Below are 5,958 nucleotides of genomic sequence, written 5' to 3'. Positions count from 1 at the left end.
ATATATATAATAACCGTTAGCGTATCAAGGATTTTTGATTAATCAAAATTAAATGATTATTACAAATTATAATATGATTAGTAACCTAATGATATATAATATTAGGTTATTTTTTATTTTAGACTGAAACTAATTACGAACTAATAGCAATAAAGATAAGACAATATTATTTTATTATTTTACTTAATATTTTCTGATAATTGTGTTTAATACATACATAATTTAAAATACATTTCGTTAATTTTACATCATTAACTGCGTCGTGTATATAAGTTATATCATGGTTTTGATCACATATCGTATCATGAGTTTCTTTCAACGATAAAAATCTACCATTTTTTGCATACCATGCCCTATCTATTGATACCACAAACTCACCAATCTTTCCATTCATTAATTCTGTAGGACTGGCTAAAGAAGATGAGCAAATGTACACACACTCATTGGGCAAACTCTGGCTCGTGTAATGTACTATACTACAGTCGTGACCGCTCCGCTTTTTTTTTTACCAAGCTTCGCGCCACTACCGTTGCGCAGTTGCACTGGATCCATAGTCTTGGTTGTTATAATCTATAAACCTACCTTGCATGCACGATGTAGAGAAGATATAATATCAACAATAGGGAATAGAATGTATTATCAGTTAAAATAATAATATAAACCTAATAATATTACTTATAAATTGATGATTGACGAATGCGTTAACAAAAAATATTATAGTATTTTATTTACAATTCAGAATGTATTTTGTATGTGATGCAGAGAACGCCAATCGAGAAAAAAAAATAAAAGACAACAAAATTTAGCGAAGCAGTCTTATCTCATATAACAGTACACATTAAGTTGTTAAAATATAATAATTATATAATACAATTTCCTAATTGAATAAAATAATTACTTAAAATTAATTCTTAAGAAGTTGATATTTTAAATTTTGAAGTAATAGTATCAAAAATGACAAAAATGTATTTAATTTTTGATATTTTACATTAAAAACAAAGTATTCACAATATAAAAACCGGCCTTCGGGCAAATGATGGAGCTACCTGCACGAGACATTTGTATTTGTACCACCAAACTGCCGAGAAAATTTGCAACCGGAATATTTACAAGTGGTATCACCTTATCTTTTCTACATCGTGCTTGCGTGTTATAATCTAGGGCTGTCCTGTTCTATACATTTTTATCAGTTTCAGTCTCTTGATAATACCATTTTCAACATTTTAATTAATTGTCACTTTTTACGAGGTTCTTGTATTATTCAAATATTTCTATTCAACTAGTCGTTCATCTAGTGCTGCATGTTATTATCAGTTTATCATTATGATTTAATGTTGCTTGTAGCAATCATTGTATTATCGCGGCCCCAGCTTTCGAGTATGATTTTTGAGTTTTACTAAGGTTAGTTTATTGTACATATTAATACCTTTAAGGTGAGTTGTCTTTTTATTTTCAAACTGTTTGACTAAATAGTCTTATGATTAACTTTCACTGGCTAAACATGTTATTAATGTAATAATTATAGACGTGTTACAGAAAATGGTAGAATATTCACATTCAGAATTTGAAAAGAAGCTAATGCTCTTAGAAAACACTCGGGACTCAATTAAATCATTGTCTGCATGGTGTCTTAAACGACACAAACATTACAAAAGTATAATCAGTATCTGGGTAAATGCTTTTAAAAAGGCGAAGATCAAGAAACGTTTGACCCTGTTTTATTTGATTGATTAATGAGGGTTTTAAATAGCATTCGAAATCGGAATAAATTACTATAGGTATTCGTTGAGTTCTTTTAAAATTTTTAAAATATATAAAGTCGTCATCACCGTGTTCAAACATTACAGGTCTTCCTAATTTATGTTTTCCACAAATTTTTTTATGTTTTTTTAATCCATGATCACCCCATAGCTTATATTTACAAGGGGTTTTGCTAAAAGTTGTAAAACATCTTTTACATATAATTAATTTAGATTTATGTTTTGTCTTTTGACTACGAATAAGTCTACAAAAATTATTGATAAAACAATAATGTGATTTTTCCCCATTCTTAACCAAAAGCAGATCGAAATGGTTTTTACTTTCCTCATTATTCATATATAATGGGAAAACAGTATTTTTATTATCTAAACTAAAAACATTAACCGTTACATTATTTATACGTTTAAATGTTTTAATTTGATTAACAGGTGTCGGGAAATTGAGACAGTGAAAATTTAAACCACTTTTTTTTTCAAGAAATTTAAAATATTGATTACTAAATTTAGTTTTATCTGCACGATTATTATATTTAGTTAAAATTGCATATTTAAAACATTTTTCATCATTGTTTTTTACGTTTATAACAGCTTTCTTATTTCGTATACTATCAGGTAAAGTTAAATAAGTAGACCCGGTTAACGGGTTTACAATGTTAATCCTTAATTGTAACGCATCAATTGAATATAAACTCCACCCGCTTTGTTTCGTAACAAAATTACTTTCCTCCTTGTTAATTTTATTAAACATTTTTTTTAATATATTTTCAAAATTGGAATTTGTATATGCTAAAATATTTTCTGTTTTAAATGAAATATCTCGGTGTTCCTGTGTTAGTACACGTACGTAATCACAGTCGAGATACAAATTAAATTTAATTGTTGATTGCTGGGTAAATTTTTTTAATTTACAAACTAACATTTCAAAACTATAGTCGAAAAATTGATTAAAGTCTATAAAGTTATAATCATTTTTTAAAACAAATGTTTTAGAACATTTTTTAAAACGATCTATCTGAATAAGACCACTTCCGATTACGTTCATGCGTGTTCTTTTGGTTATTATTGTCTGCATTTTACTGTAATTAAAATAAGTAATAACTAAATTATTGTTATACGAATAACGTATAATGTATGCATTTATGTTTCACAATATATGTATATATATATATAATAACCGATAGCGTATCAAGGATTTTTGATTAATCAAAATTAAATGATTATTACAAATTATAATATGATTAGTAACCTAATGATATATAATATTAGGTTATTTTTTATTTTAGACTGAAACTAATTACGAACTAATACTTGTTACTACATTTAAATATTAATAACAAGTAACAAAAATCATATTATGCAGTTTTTCTAATTAATTTTTTAGAAATATGGCAGCATACATATTTATTGCATGTTGTTATAAGTTTTACAATTTAACTCTAGTTAATTACAGTTATATGCACTGGTGTAACTTGGGCAATTTGTATGGGAGGAGGTGAACTTTATTTTATGTCCATATACCGTATTGTTAAAGACTAGATATACTTAATCCTTGAAAACTAGAAAGTATAATATAATGTTATCCAAGTTAAAATATAAAATTGAATTACTTGATGTTAAAAGCTGCATGATGAAATGATGGCATGTATTATAAAAATATTCTGCATTTCTAAATTTTGCTTATGCTTACATAATATGGAATTTATTTCTGAAGTCCAAAACATAACTATATGTCTATATACGTATAATATAATTTTACATTTATCATATATTATAACATAATAATTTTAATTTTAGATTATGCAATATCCATGACTAAATATTTTAATTGCAATATTAAAACGTTACACATAATATAACCTGTCAACATTCTAATATTAAAATTAAAATGTCTTCCTATGTCAATTGGAGTCATATCTCTCTTTCTGTTGAATCTGCATTAAACTGATCAATAATTGTATACAAATTAATTTTAAAGTCTTTTTAATTGGTATATAAAATAGCCATGCCTCTTAGTCTTTCTTTGCCAAACGCGTTTTGTGGTGACAATTAATATATGAACACAAATGTTCACTCGAACTCATTGGAATAGAAAGACAAATTTTATAAATAGAGTATATATTATTAAATGCTCTAATTATTTCTTTTTCCAAATGCAAATTTAAATGTGTTTTAAAATGTTCAGCAATATTAGTCGATGAACACTCCCAAAAAGTTTTAGTTCTGCCTCTAAGTAATCAAAGTCAATATTATAGGTAGGTATTACAAATTTCTAAAATATCTTCATCTCTGTAGTATCTGGTACTTAAACAATATTGAGGAGTTTTAAGTATTTTTAAATTGATATCTGAAAATTTTTTTATATTTATAATTATAATAATATTATGTAACTCAGGAAAATAAATTAAAGTTAGAAATTAAAGTTTCGCCTTGGTTTTGTTTTAACTCTACAATTATGATAAGCAATTAAATTTGGATATCATGATGTATTTTGATGGTAAATGTCAATAAACAAATTTTGTTAAATCCATTCATTTTTTTTTCTTTAGTGAACTGTGACAATCATTATGTATAGGTATTACGGATGCAATAACTAATTTAGGTGGACGGTGCCTAGTGGATTATGGTAGTCCATAGGAATGTAGTATATATTAGAAACTTGATACAAGTTATAGGTATATAAAAGTACTTCAGAAAAACGTTCATGTGATTCGTCCCCTATTTTAGTGTAATAATTCCACTGTTTACTGGAACCTTGAAGGTACTTACTACCTACCTCCTATTTCAGATTTTATTTCAAATAATCAGCTTTGAGATTAGTATGGATATTTTTTAATTAGGTTTTTATCTATTCTTGGAGGAGAGGTATTCTGTGTTGTGAATAATATTGCTGTTCCTTATGAACCATAGGTCCTTTAGACATATCCTTAAAAACTCGTTTTGGAGGATTTGGATTTTGTTTATTTTTGTTAGAGAGGCTGTAGCCCATACTAATCGGGTATAGGTAAGTGATTAGTGGTCAAATTATTAAGGTGAACCCTAGTAGGATAGATGATTTTATTTGGAGAGTTTATTTATAGTTAACTAATGGATAAAGGGTATTCATTCTTGTATAGCCTTATGCAAGTTTTTGATTCAAATTAATTTTCCTCGTTAGGTTTTTGTCTAGGAATACTCAGACTTCCGAGGTATTTTACTGAGTTGTTTTTATTATTGCATTCTATATATTGGTTTTCTATGTAAATGAATCGAAGATCTTTGTATTGTTTTTGGTAAATATTTTTGTTCACTTTAAGATTCAGCTTAAGTTTCCATTTTTTGAATTAGGTGGTTACCGTGTTTAAGGATTATGGAGATTTTGAATTGAAGATTCTAAGAAGTTGTTTTATTATTGTTGTATTGTCATTAAATATCGCCAGTTGAGAGTTTAGTTGATTTAAAATACCTATCATAAAGTTTAATCTATAAAAAAAGTAGCCCCCTATTTAAGTGTTTCTTTCAAAATATATTTCATCAGCTTTGTTGTCTCCGTCTTATAAATGTTCAATATAGCAAAACTGTTTTATCTGTGCAAGAACCACTCAAGCAGTATTCCAAGTTAAGCAATTGAATTTGCACACTAGAGGAAAATATTGAATTTGCAATGTTGTTTTTAATTTTTTGTTATCACAAATACAATAAAAATTCATTAGTTTTTAATTTTTAAACTTGAATAACTTTTTTTCTAGCTTTGATATCGAAAAAAAAATGATTCTCCTTTTTATAGTGTGAAAATTTGGTTGCTTAGCTTAGACTATAGTCTGAGTTGTTCTTACCCTCGAAACACAGTTTTTGGTAAGTCTTACATTTGGAAAACGGAGACAACACATGCAGTGTAGCGTCCTCTTAAAAATATTCATATTTTTATTTCACTGTTTTTTTAGAGATGAAAAAATACAATCCAAAATTGCAAGAATTATTAAAATTTGGAATAAACTAGGTGTATATTATGATAATAGTTATTTAGTTGATTTAATTAGTTTATTACCTACAACAAATCAGAAATCAAAATTAGCTAATCCTGTACAAGTGTTTCAAGTACGTACTGTTTTTAAATATTCTATAATAATAATTTAACAAATTAATCAAAGTAAACATCAAGATCATTTTAGTTGAAAAAATGATTAAAAACTTTTATATAAATTATTTTATTTTTTATTTT

Source organism: Myzus persicae, unplaced genomic scaffold (assembly GCF_001856785.1).
Source record: "Myzus persicae strain clone G006 unplaced genomic scaffold, MPER_G0061.0, whole genome shotgun sequence".
Classification (NCBI taxonomy): domain Eukaryota; kingdom Metazoa; phylum Arthropoda; class Insecta; order Hemiptera; family Aphididae; genus Myzus; species Myzus persicae.
This window is presented reverse-complemented; position numbering follows the sequence as displayed.